The following is a 14,564-nucleotide window of genomic DNA, read 5'->3' on the forward strand; positions in this document are numbered from 1 at the left end:
AATGTATAAAAATTTCAAAGGTTCGGTATCCAAAAATCAAGTACTAAAACCGATATCCAACCCGAAATGCAAAAAATTAAAAAAAAAAAAAAAAAATCTAAAGTCCAATCCATAATCCAAATATCCAAAAAATTCGGATTTCGGGTTGGCCCAAACTATGCCCACCCCTAGGCTCGTAGCTACAAATGAAAACATATTTCACGAGGATCTAGTAGCTCAAATGGTTGGCTATATGAGCTTTCACCTTATCGGTGAGGGTTCAAATCCCCACATTATAATCCCCTTCCCTTACCCCTATGTAATTAAATGAAATTAGAAAAAATTAAAGAAAACATATTCACATCTTAAGTAATTTGGGGGCCAAGTTAACACATATATAATCTAATAAAGGGATTGAAGTAGACTTTCTGGAAATCTCAAACCGTCCCAAAACATATTTATACGAAGCTTAAAATCAAGAAAAATCTAAGTGTCTACGTTTTCGACGAAATTTATTTCCATCAAATGACTAAAACCAGAATACACTGTCGTGTTTAGTATAATTGTATATATAAAAGAAAGGGAAAAGGCTCAAATATGCCATCGAACTATCAGAAAAGGTTCATTCATGCCACTCGTTAATAGTTGGCCTCAAAAATACCACCGCCGTTACCATTTCGGGTCATATATGCCATTACTCACTAACGAAACTCTACTATTACCGGATTTTGCCACATGGCATTATCTAAACCCTTAATTTTACGAGTGGCATATATGAGCATTTCATAGTTCATTGACATATTTTGAGCCTTTTCCCAATTCCTATATAAATCTCCATCTTTTCGAATTTTATGTAACAAGCTTATAAGGACAAGTTTATCCCTTATACTAATAAAATTATTATTTTACATGGAAAAACTATGATCTCTTATTTAATTGGATTATGAATCTAATCTTATTCTACATCCTGCACAATTTTGACGTACTTTATGGCTCTTTAGAAAAACTTCAAAAAAAAAAAAAAAAACAAATAGAATTTATTTAAGAAAAAAAAGAAACAGATTTAAAAGAGAATACACTAATGAGGTGTAGATGAGTATGGAGAGTTACATATGAGTCAAATTTGGGGTGTTAATAGTGGCCAGCAGAAGGCTCAAATTTATCACACTCATATGTATTTTTCATACCATCTCACCTCATTAGTGTACTCTCTTTAAACCCGTCTCTTTTTTTTTTTTTCTTAAACGAACTTTATGGTTTTTTAGATCTTTTTAAAGAGTCATAAAGTACGTGAAAATTGTGAATTATGTAGAATAAGATTAGATTCATAATATAACTAAATAAGAGAGTATATAATTTTTTCATGTAAAATAATAATGTTATTAGTATAAGGGACAAACTTGTCCTTAAAAGCTTGTTACATAAAATTAGAAAAGATGGAGATTTATATAGGAATTGGGAAAAGGCTCAAATATGCTGATATTTGGCACAAATATCTAGATTTAGTGTCATTTACACTTTACTTCTTATCACTTTCATCGCAGTTTTGAATGTGAATTGTTGTATATAAGCTTATGTTGGTATGTTTATATGAATAGGTACAACAAGGACCAACGAAGGGTATTCGGGCAGCTTTTGAGTGATTCCGAGGCTATGTACGACGATTGAATGTTGCGATGGGTTCCAACACTTCAAGGCAAAATCGACCACCGAAGTGGTCTCGTACGCGCGGCACGCGCCGCACATCCAACCGCACAAAATACCCCTTCGATTCTCGTACATGTTGTGCTTTCGTCGGCGTGAAAGCGCGGCGATGCAGACACGGTCGCGATGGCCATGCGACGACGACCAAAGCACAAGCGGGCGCGCTTGTCCTATTTAGACGGATTGGGGCCCACTTATCTCATATTTGCCCTAGCTTATAAATAGCCGTTTTACCTTGAATACGTGACTTTTGACCTGTAGAGAGTAGGAGCCGCCGTGGAGTGCGGAGATTATCGAGTTTTATCTTTTCTTCTCCTTATTACTAGTTTGTATATTTTCTTGAATGATTTGTTGCTTTTCCTCCATGTCTACGCGAGCTAAACTTCTCGTTCTAAGGTTGTGGTAAAAAACCATGATTATTGATGTTTGGTGATTATTTCTTATCTTAATACGAGTTGTTGAGTTTGATTGCTTTTTAATTCGTTCATAATTGCTTGATTGTTTGACGACAGCTAGGTTCTATCGACTATCTAATACACACTTGGGGAAAGACGTTGTTAGATTAGAGAAGGATTAAAGCAGGGCGTGATCCGATTATCCCTATAGTCGGGCTAGATTTGTGGCCAGGGATAGGAATATACCTAAAATCGCGTTCAATTAAATACCATAAACGAATTGCGTTCTTAACAAGTCAATTCCATAGAATATAGGCGGTGAACTGCTTTGAATAAAGTAGCAAGAGTTCGGGAGAATACTACGAGTTAGTAATCCGGTAAATTAGCAATCACCGACAATTCGATTAAAGGAAATAGTTCGAAAACTCAACAGGATTGGTGAACCAACCGCAACCCCCGGAACATTCATCTCATCGATAATATAAAAACCCGCTCTTTCTTTGTTGAAGTTCACAAATTGTATCTTTTATCTTCAATTAGTTTATAATCACAATCTTCGAATTTCATCTCTTGTATAGATAATTAGGATAGTTTAATTTAGTTGACGGTTAATCATAACTCCCTGTGGGTTCGACATTCGATTTCTAAAATCACTATATTACTTGTACGACCACGTACACTTGCGTGTGCGTTTGGACGCAACATATGCCACTGAATTACGAAATGGCTCATATATGCCACTCGTAAAATGAAGGGTTTAAATAATACCACATAGCAAAATCTGGTAGTAGTAGAATTTTGTTAGTAAGTAATGGCATATATGACCCAAAATGGTGACGGCGGTGGCATTTTTGAGCCCAACTATTAACGAGTGACATGAATGAGCCTTTTCTGATAGTTCGATAGCATATTTGAGCTTTTTCCCTAAAAGAAATATATAACACTTCTTCTGAAATATGATTGACGTGTTGACCACTAAAGTATGTGGTGAGCGGATGGGACTGCTTCTTCCTTATCCAGAGGTTTCGGGTTTGAGTCTTGAGTATGAAAAAATCCTTAGCTTCATCCGCATGGCCCCTATAAGGCGCGAATCCCAATTTAGTCGGGCTCCAATGCGGGTACCGAACACCCGATGGGAAACTAAAAGAAAAATGATTGACGCGTTGGGTATGTTTGGTCACAATTTTCCCATATTTGATTGGTCAAAATGTTTTAAAAATAGTTTTTTTGGAAAAATAAGTTCCTTTAAAATGAGGATTGACTTCCTTAATGGAAGTAGAGAAAACAAGTTTCATACGGACATTCTAAGGAGCTGTTTGGATATGATTTGAAATTATGATATGAAATTAGTGATTTGAAATCATAATAATTTGAAGTTGAAGTTTTGTATGAATATGCAATTTGGGTTTCTTAAGTTGTATTTTTTTTCCATAGACATAAAAACCCCCACAAGTTGTAAAAACCATCAAAACTTTCCCAATTCTTATACAATGTTGTCAAATGAGCAAATCATAATTCATAACAAATTTTAATACGCTACTAGGTCTTTCTAAAAAATATAACATCACATGAGTTGTAGTGTAACTACTCTTTAATATAATCCCCACATGGTATGGACAGTTAGTAAATGATTGGTAAGAGTAAAATTGTTATAAATATACTACCAACTTGCCGATCTTTTAACATTTGATACAAGTGGTTGGTAAATATATCTACCAACTTATGAATATTTTTTTACAAAATATAAACTTATGGATCAAGTTTTACATTTAAAAAAAAATTGAAATCATGATTGGAATCCCAAATTATATCTTTCGGAGAATTTGGGATTTGAAATCATGATATGAAGTTGAAGTTGAAATTTTGTGCAAATTGCATAAACAAACGCTGATTTGAAATCAAAATATGAAATCATGATTTCATATTTTATGGCCAAACGCCTGCTAAGTTCATTGTCTCCTCCCCACCCACCTAACGCTCCCAATCCCCACCCCTGAACACCCACTCCCACACATTCTGTATAGAGTTTTGGTAGATTACATATAAATGCTTTTGAGATGGTATTTTTTTACTTACTTACTAAACACTAAAATAATTTATAAGTAAAGAAACTCACTTATTTTCTTTTAAAAAAAAAAAAATCCTCCGTACCAAACACACCAGTTCACTGACATCATTTGTCACTTAAAAAGGTACTCCAGTAACAAAATTAACTTAGAACATAGAAAAGCTAAACGGAAGCAAGCAAAAAATCAAACAAACTAAAATTTTGATTATGAATGAATGAATCCGCACCTTTCTGTCTTCCACGGCAAAAGGATCTTCATCTTGAAGGGCTTGCAGGCCATGTGCATTATCCCGACGTATTTTCTTAACTCTTTCTCTAATACCTCTGATTTCCTCAGCCACATCCCTCACTCTTTTATAATGAGCAAAGTCCCCAAACTTTACTACCCCTGTTATGGAATCAAATTGAAGAAATTAAGGAAAAAAGCAGATGGAGAATGTTAAAAAAAAAAAAAAAAAACTCATTGCCATGATTAATTACATTGTTTCTTGCATTTTAAATAAAAGGCTACATCACTATTTTTAGATAATTAAAAAGAATACTCCCTCCGTCTAGTTTAACTTATCCACTGTCCTAAAAATAAATATTCATTTTTACTTATTCAATTTGTAAAATCAAGACAAGATTTATCACTTAGGGGTCGTTTGGTACAAGGAATAAGGATAAATAATATCGCGATTATATTTGAGATGATTTTAACCCCACGTTTGATTAGGATAAAATGGTGGTGTAACTAATCCTGGGATTAGTTATCCGAGATTGTAGTGTTATTTTATCCCCGTGAGAGGGTGGAATAACTAATCCTGGAATAACAAATTCCAGGATAAGTTATCCTGGGATTATTAATTGCTTCTGACGGAATATGTCAAGTCAAACATAAACAAATAAATATGGACAGAGGGAGTAAAATAAAAGAAAGATACCTCAGTCTTTTCTTTTTAGTCAGTCCTAAAAAATGATATTTTTCTATATTTATTAGCAATTTAACTTTAAATTTATCCTTTTACCGTTAATGAAATAATTTCTAACCACATAAATTTTTATGGTCTGTTGTTATTGCTGTTGTTTTAGATCACAAGTTTCAAAAGTCTTCATTTATCCCAACTTTGCTTTAAAAATCAAACTCCTCCTCAACTATTAACAATAGACTTTCTCTCCCGTTTATCCTATGAAATATCTATTTTACCCTTGCCATTTTCAATACTCCATCTATATAAAACCTTTTTATATTATATAAAATTATTACTATTTTTTAACCTAGGAATTTATAGACTTTTATTTAAATTCATATTATAATAATCCTTTTATGAATTTATCACAAAATCTAATGTTACTTTTATGATTGATATTTTAATATATATATATATATATATATTCACTTCTCTCTTATTCTCTATTGTCAATATATAAACGAGTTTTGATTGTCATTAATGGAATAATTTAAATTTCATTTATAATATAAATAGATAATCTTTTATGAATTTATTATAGAATATACCTCTATTTTCATTAATTATTTTGTATTACCTATATTGAAAGATATTTATAAAGTTATTTTTACTTGTATAAATAGATATCAGAGTTTTGATTATTATTATTAATAAAAATAAATTCTTTTTCTTTCATTTATTTCATTATAGGACGGAATTAAGTTATATACTTAACTAGTATTTCTCACTTTTTTTTCTGTGTCGAAAGTAATATTTATTTTTTTTATAGGAAAATTGCTACAAAGATAAAAATAAAAAAATAAAAAAATCATGATTTTAAGAAGTAAAAGTGTAAAAGACAAGTTGATAATGTAAAGGTAAAATGTAAAATGACTATTGTTAAGTTGAAGGGATTTTAATTTTTAAAGTAAAGTTGAGGGAAGAAAATGATTTTTAGCCATTATTTCCTAGATTTCATGCCTAGTCAAACACCCTCGTATCAAATTCCTCGACTATGAACAAAAGTAAATATTCTACTAAATCATAAAAGTAAATTTTAACACCTTTGTCCTCGTGAAGTTTAGCTTCGATCACAAGCTTATCAATTGCATCTTCAGCAGCGTTGACTACAGTTCTAATCTTCTTCACTAATTCCTTCAGAACTTCATTTTCACTGCGGCTTTTTGCAGCTTGCTTTAGGAAAGCATTGAATTCTTTTAGATCTGTAAGCAGATTCTCAGCTTCACCTTTTACACAAATAAGTAGCTCAGCGTTGTCTCGCAATAATTGCATCAAGTTCTCCACTAGAAAATTCACTGCTATATCTGCCATTTTTGGAAGAGTAGTGAAGTCGATCGATCAACTTAAGTATAAGAGTAATTGACCTAAGAGTGGACTGAAGATGCGTATATTATGCCAATATATAGCCAATGACCGTGTTGACTCCACTCAATTATTAACACCAAGTCTTTCTTTAATTTTTCTTCGTCCTTATATACCTTTTCCATAACATCCACATGTAAAAAAGCAAGACCTGTTACATTAAGTTGATGCGTTTTTGCCTTGTCATTAAATGGAATATTTTATTTTTATATTTACTACCGCTTCGTTTTAATTGTTGTGTCTTTGCTCCCTCCGCAATTTATGTGACGCCATTCTAGCGGATGTGAAATTTAATAATAAAGAGAAGATTTTTAAAATTCACTATCGACAAAATTGGAATTACCTACTAATTTCATCGCTAACGCTCGCTAAATTGCTTATAGCTGACAGATTAGCGATGAATTTTGCTATTTAGCTATAGAATTTGTCCGTCGTCAATTCTTTTTTTTTTTTAAATAATGATTATACTAAATATAGAAAAATGTCATTCTCAGCTTCACCCTTAACCTCTACAATGATCGACATAATACTCTTTAATTACTTCTAACTGTAGTTGAGCAGGAGGACTCGACTCAATTATTAAGACGAAGTCTTCCTTTCATCTTTCTTGTTCCATCTTTAAATTTTCTATTAACAACGAGATGGAAAAAAAACTAAGAGCTATTACATTACGTTGATTGTCGTCTTACTGGTTTATCTCTTAGTATATTTAAAATATACTATCATATTTTATTATTTAGTACTCCCTCCGTCTCAACTTATATGTGATATTTGACTAGATAAGGAATTTAATGAAAAATGATTTATTTTTATTTTTTTTGAAATTTGTGGTTTAAAATAAATCATAGATATTAATATGACTATCAAGCATTTCATTGATGGTAAAATTAAAAATTTAGGGTTAAATCATTTTTAAATAAGAAAGTATAACCTTTTTGTCATTGAAGGTGAGCTGTGTGTTAGGGTTGGGCATAAATGCCGAAGAACCGAAAACCGGACCGAACCAAACTAATTCGGTTCTTCAATTTCAGTTTTTCGGTTCGGTTTCGGTTTTATTTTTCTAGAACTTCGGTATTCGGTTATGGGGTCCCGGTTTTTCGGTTCTTCGGTTTAACGAACTTTTACAAAAAGATATTGTACATTGTTACACACATTATACTCGGGCCCAACAATTTCCAATCCAAGCCCATCCCTAGAACCTAATCATTTTTTTGTGCGGAGTGCCCTTCAAATGCACTGGTCTTTAATTTTGTTTCCAGTGAAGCAAATTGCTCAACAAAGAAGACAAAGTCTGATATGAAGCAATAAAGAGCAGATGTCTATTTTGAGCTGATTGGGTTATTTTCTTGGTGAAGTTCTATTTTGGGCCTCAACAATCAGACACTTGAGAGGCCCAGTTCGCCAAAGTCAGCATTAGCCCAAGTTTTTTTTTCCTTTGCAAATACACATAAGTATACATGCACAGATATTTACATAGTAGAAATTAGATTCTTATTCTAGAAGGAATATAGGTGCACATTTTTTGTTAGACAGCTGTAGGTACTGAGCAAATTTATTTTATTTTAATTTCAGTCCCTAGTCCTTAGTTTACAATTCTATATATTGTATGTACAGTGGCCATTGATTGGCATTGAAGAAGAAATATAATTTCAGAAATTTCTCCATACAATCTCTTCTAGTCTTCATTTTTCTATGTATTCCTTCATGGTATCAGGGCACAACTAGAAGGGTTCGTATTCTATCTTTTTCCTTCATCTCCCAGATTTCAAGTTTTCTTTCTCTTCTTCATCTGCAAAAATGACAAACAACACAGTTTCTGAATCTGGGACTACTGCCAAGGAAGCAGTAGCTTCTACTCATCCTTATCACTTGACAGCATCTGATTCACCTGGAATGAATCTCATAAATGTTACTTTTGATGGAACAAGTTATGGAAATTGGAAGAGAGGACTCCTAATCTCTCTTTCAGCCAAAAATATACTTGACTTCATAAATGCAAAAACTGAAGCACCAACAGAAGAATCACCTTTGTATGCACAGTGGAAGAGGTGTAATGACATGGTGATTGCTTGGCTTCTCAACTCTTTAAGCAAAGACGTTTCAGAAAGTGTCATATACTCTCAAACTGCAGCTGAACTCTGGGCAAAACTAGAGGAAAGGTATAGACAGCCTAATGGATCCAAGCTTTTCCAGCTGCAAAGAGACCTCAACAACATTGACAAAGGAAACAATGATGTTGCAACATACTTGTTACACCTCGAAAATTCCGAACTTGTTGCCTTGTGAATAGGCTAGTGTGTGCTTAAGGTGATTATGAAATCCTTACAAGAATAAGGAAAGTATTAGATAGCTTAAAGTGCATGCTATAAGATTTTGAAGTCATATGAATATGCGAAATTTAGTTTGTTGAAGGAAGTGGAATGTAAGTCGTGTTCGCAAAGGTTTTCGCTATGATTGAGCTAATATTTATTTGGAAATGTCTTGAGGGGATGCTATACGTCCTATTGTATGGTTAATGAAGTGTTATGTAAGTGCCAAGAAGGTTCCACGAGGATTGGAAGTCAAACGAATCAACGAGAGAAAGTTTCGTATAACTGTGAGTTATACGGCCACTTATACGGTCCGTATAAGGGGGGTCCGTATAACATGACCTTTACAGAAAGGGAATTTTCCATGGTGGTGTTATACGGTCCACTTATACGGATCGTATAATATTATACAGACCGTATAAGTGGTCCGTATAAGTCCATCGGGCAGATTTTTATTTTTTTGTATAAATAGATGGCCTTGGTCTTTTATTTCATTTTTCATATTTCCACAAGTCTTGAGAGCTCCAAACCCTTCTCCAAGCATATTACACTCAAACCCAAGAGAAAACAAAGATGAAGAGGCAAGAATCAAGGTACCCATGTGTTAGAAGTCTTGCTAGGGTTAGTAGACTACAAGAGATTCTTGGGTATTGAAGCTAGGGTTTTCACATGAGTTGATAGCTTCTCCAAAGCTCATTCCCTTGAGATAAAAGGTTAGTTTTCATGCTTATTTCATGTTATCATGAATGTTTGGTTGTTGAGCAACTTGGGTAGAAGAAGAAAGTAGATAATGAGGTCTAAATTTAACTTTTATGATGTTTATGAGTAGTATGCTAACTTGAGTCATGATTCTTAGTATGACATGGGTATAATCTTGTTATGGAAGGTAGTAATAGTGATGAGGAAGCATTGTATGAAAATGTGCTAAGAATGGGGGAGAAGTTGTCAGTATAAGTTGAGCATGAGAATGAATTTTGAAGGCTTAATGGAATGTGATTACTTGATTATGATATTGTGGATGTTATTGTGGTTGTTTGGGAGTTGTTTTGTAATATGGTGGAAGTTGACGAAATAGGGGAAATGCTGCCCAATTTTCATTAGATCATGAATTATTCTAGTTTGAATTTAAGAGTAATCATTAAGGCTTAATCGTGGCATGAATCCTTCTATATGTAGATTCTCCAAGCTTCGACGGGGAACATTAAGTAATTAAAAAGACGACGAGGTATGTAAGCTAACCCTTCTTTCATTAAGGCATGATTCCTTTGCTATATACCCTTTCATGAGTTCTATAATGTCTTCTAAATGACTCTATCTCTAAAGTTACTAAAGCTCAAGATCCTCGATACTTTCACGATTTTATTACCTCCTTAATATGATAGTTGGTTCTCGAAGGATAGATGTAACGAAAGTGATGATGGTAATGATGTTGATGATACTTATGGACTCTTATGTATATGTGTCTAAGTATGTATGACTATTATGTAATACCGAGAGTATATGGTCGGGTATGATACTTATCGCGTGCACACCTCTACAATTGGGTACGGATAACCCTGAGCTTTGGTAGGGCCAGGTATGTATAACACCAAGCCTTGTGATGGCCGGGTACATGAAACACCAAACCTTCATGGTTAGGCATAATACTAATATATATGTAGATGTACATGAGTAAACATTAGAAATGGAAGGTCCCTATGAAAGACAAGTAAGTAAATATGATGATGGCCAGTAGAGGTACAAATGACTCTATTACCTCCTGATTCTTCTATCTTATGCTATTTCTTATGCTCCTACTACGATGTTGATTATGCTTTACATACTCAGTACATTATTCGTACTGACGTCCTTTTGTTTGTGGACGCTGCGTCATGCCCGCAGGTGGATAGGGAGGTAGACTTGACCCATAGACTGCTTGTTCAGAGAGTGCATAGAGGAGCTCCATTTCATCCGGAGCTACGGTACATTGGTATTATTCTTTTGTGTACATTCATATGGGCATGGCGGGATCCTGTCCCGTCTATATGATGTTACATACTCTTCTTAGAGGCTCGTAGACAGTTGTGTATGGTTAGATGTCTTTTAGCCTTGTCAGCTTACATTTTGTATATCGTTTTATTAGCCTCGTCGGCTTGTGTATATGGATATGGGCATAGTTATTGATGATGGTATAAATGTGTTGTTGCCTAATGAGATTAGTAGTATTGATGTATAGAAATTATGAATAAGTTATGTGGCTCACCTAGATGTGAATGGGAAAGTACACTAAGAGGTGTCCAGGTGGGTTAGCACCGGGTGCCCGTCATGGCCCTCCAGTTGGGCTGTGACAATACTACACTAAACTTAAGAGGATCTAGGGTCAGTTAAAGGTACTAAACACTTTTATGATTTGTATTTGTGAGTGCAAGTGTGGAGCTAAGACGCACAATCTAAAAATAAATGAGGACATGAAACTCATACAATTTCTAATGGGACTTAATCAAGCCTACTGCGAGCAAACATACTCATGATGAAACCATTACCTTCCACAAACCAAGCCTATTCTATTATTTTGCATGATGAGTCGTAGAGGGAAGTAAAGTCAGGCAATAATGTGACAACTGAATTAGTAGCTTTCAACACATCAAGCAATATCAGTCCTAGTGTTTTCAATTCCTTTACCGGTTTCAATCATTCATCCCAGAATAATGCTCCAAGAAGAATGGGAGAAAATAGGAACAACAATGGGTATAGAGGAAATGCACAGTTTTCAACTGGAAAAAACTCACTTTTTTGCACTTTTACGCAAAAGAACTAACCATGTCAGGGAGCAATATTACAGGTTACAAGGGTATCCTAATGATTTCAAATTCACAAAAGGAAAGCAAAACTTCAATGGACCAAAAGCAAATGCAGTAGAAACATGTGAAACAAATCAGCACACTCCACCAGTTTCAGCAAATACCATGTCCACTCTTGTCAACTCACAGGGATTCACAAAAGAACAATGTGATAACTCGGTTACTATGTTTCAATCTATTCATACAGGTGGTTCCAGTTCCAATGCAGAAATGTTTGCTAACATGGCTGGTATAGCTATATCCTTAAGCCTTTTCTCAAATTCTTTTACATGCTTTTCTCAAAATCAATGGATAATAGATACTGGAGCTACTCAGCACATGACTTATGACAAAACTCTTCTTAGTGACATCAAACAACTTCCCACACCCATGTATGTTAGGCTACCAAATTCATATAAAGTTAAGGTGAATTACATAGGCAGTGTTGCGTTATCACCTACTATCAGATTACGTAAATGTACTATTTGTTCCCTTTTTTAAACATAATCTACTCTATGTTACTCAATTCTATGAGTAGACAGATCTTGGAATTCTTTTCACTAAACATGGTTGTTTTTTATAGGACCCTACCACACTGAGGATTGACCAGAAGTTTGGTATATGTGCTGCAGGACTCTATGTGCTGAAGGATAACACATCAAATATTTTCAATTCTGCTACATTTCCTAGTTATAAGTCTTTTCCTTTTTTGCCTAAGTCTGGTGTCAAGTCTAAGAAAGAGATTCCTAAGTTTCAATCTTTATGTCTTGTACCTGAGTCTATTCAGACTCCACCTTTGTCAAGGTTTGATCAAATGAATAAAAAGAGCTTTGTTTCTTCAATTTCTGATTAACGTTACATTATGGCATTTGAGATTAGGGCATATACCTTATGATGCTAAGAAAAATATTTCATCTATCTCTATTTTAGACAAAAAGCATCATTTTCCTTGTGAGGTTTTCCCCATGGCAAGACAAGCTAAACTACCTTTTCAACCTAGCTCAATCTCTTCGAAACATTGCTTTGGACTTTTACACATTGATACTTGGGGGCCTTACAAAATCACCACTTCCAAAGCAGAAAGATACTTCTTAACAATTGTGGATGATTTTTCAAGAGCTACTTGGACATATCTTTTATCTACCAAATCAAATGCATTCCCTATTATCAAATCTTTTCTAGCCTACATTGAGAGACAGTTTTCTCAAAAACTAAAAATTATCAAGTCTGATAATGCTTATGAACTAGGTACTGGGAACTTCAGTTCAGAATTTTTCAGTTCTCAAGGGATCATTCATCAAACAACTTGTTTTGCTACCCCACAACAAAATGGGGTAGCTGAAAGAAAACACAAGCATTTGCTTGAAGTTTGTAGGGCTATACTTTTTCAATCACACCTACCTACTAAATACTGGTGAGAGAGTTTACTTACAGCTACTCATTTAATCAATATTTTTCCTTCTAAAGTTTTGGGTTACAAAACACCTCATCAGGTTCTGTTCAACAAAATTCCTAACTACTCTACTCTCAAACCTTTTGGATGTTTATGCTTTGCTTCTACTCTATTAGCTAATAGGGACAAACTTGCTCCAAGAGCTATTCCTGGAGTTTTTCTTGGGTACCTTTTTGGAAAAAAAGGGTACAAAATTCTGAATTTACAAACAAAACAAGTCTTTGTCACTAGAAATGTGAAATTTCATGAGCTAATTTTTCCATTTGCTCACTCTTTACCTCTATCTAAACTATTTCCTTCCTGTTCTATTCCTTCCTCAGATAGTCCTATTCCCTCAGAAACAACTCCCCCTGACCCTTTTTATCCCATTTCCTCTCCTCAAAATATTGCTCCTACTATTCCTTCCCCTTCCACCTCTTCCCAGCACCGTGTTTCTCCCATTTTTCAGCATTAGAAATTTATCAATTGTTCTCCTACTACTTCTATTTTTCCTAACAATGACGTGTTACCAGCAGCACAAGAGGAGCGCAGATCCACCAGACCTAAGGTTAAGCCTCGCTACCTTTCAGATTATATTTGCAATACTGCTTCTACAATCATAACTTCTAACCCCCCCTGTTCTTATATTTTCTTTTGCCTCTTTAGAGTTAAGTTCTTCCAATCAACATATTTTTAATTATATTTCTCAAATAAAAGAACCTTTTTTCTTACCATCAAGCAGTTAACCACCCAGGTTGGCAATTAGCTATGCAAAAGGAACTTGAAGCACTTGAATCCAATTGCACTTGGGAGATTTTCACTTTGCCTCCTGGTAAGAAACCAATGCCCTGCAAGTGGGTGTACAAGGTAAAATTGCGACCAGATGGTACTTTCGAAAGATTAAAGGAACGCTTAGTAGTGAGGGGGGATATACAAAACGAAGGTATCAATTATAATGGAACTTACTCGCCTGTGATTAAGATGACCACAATTCGTTGCATTTTAAGCATTGCAATCAAGAAGCACTGGTTATTGCATCAATTGGATGTAAATAACGCTTTTTTACATAGTGAACTAGACGAGGAAGTATACATGAGATTTCCTCTGGGTGTTTCTCCTCCATCCTCAAACAAGGTTTTGTTTACCCTGAAATTAGGTAATAAGTTGAATTTGTAAATGAGGTATAGGATATGTGGATACTTTAATCTATTTCGATTAATGAGGAATGTATATGCGGATCGTTTATGTTATGGATTTGAGCTAGATATATATATATATATATATATATATATATATATATATATATATATATATATATATATATATATATATATATATATATGTATATTTCAATGCTATATCGAATATGGTTGAACGAAGTTAAACGGACAACCGGACCAAAATTAGAAGAGAGTGAGTGAGAGAGAGAAAACTTTAATATAAATTTTAATACAATGTTTTAGATCCGAAAAGCTAAACCGGGGGTTTTTATTTATAGTTTTTTCATGGGGCCCTTTTATACATCATGCCCCGAAAAAAAAGCCCT

General features: G+C 34.2%; 1 long non-coding RNA gene and 1 pseudogene across 1 annotated transcript; both read right to left on the reverse strand.

Annotated features, from left to right (window-relative positions):
• LOC132036468 (putative late blight resistance protein homolog R1A-3) overlaps positions 1-6,430 on the reverse strand; it is a 49,895-nt pseudogene extending 43,465 nt beyond the window's left edge.
• Positions 6,431-8,212: 1,782 nt separating this feature from the next.
• Positions 8,213-14,150, reverse strand: LOC132037038 (uncharacterized). The gene is made up of 3 exons (XR_009409738.1): positions 13,985-14,150; positions 13,751-13,866; positions 8,213-8,346 (listed from the first exon to the last, which is right to left on the reverse strand). It is a non-coding gene; the product is annotated as an uncharacterized LOC132037038 (long non-coding RNA).
• Between the last annotated feature and the right edge of the window lie 414 nt (positions 14,151-14,564).

Source organism: Lycium ferocissimum, chromosome 11 (genome assembly GCF_029784015.1).
Source record: "Lycium ferocissimum isolate CSIRO_LF1 chromosome 11, AGI_CSIRO_Lferr_CH_V1, whole genome shotgun sequence".
Taxonomy (NCBI): Eukaryota; Viridiplantae; Streptophyta; class Magnoliopsida; order Solanales; family Solanaceae; genus Lycium; species Lycium ferocissimum.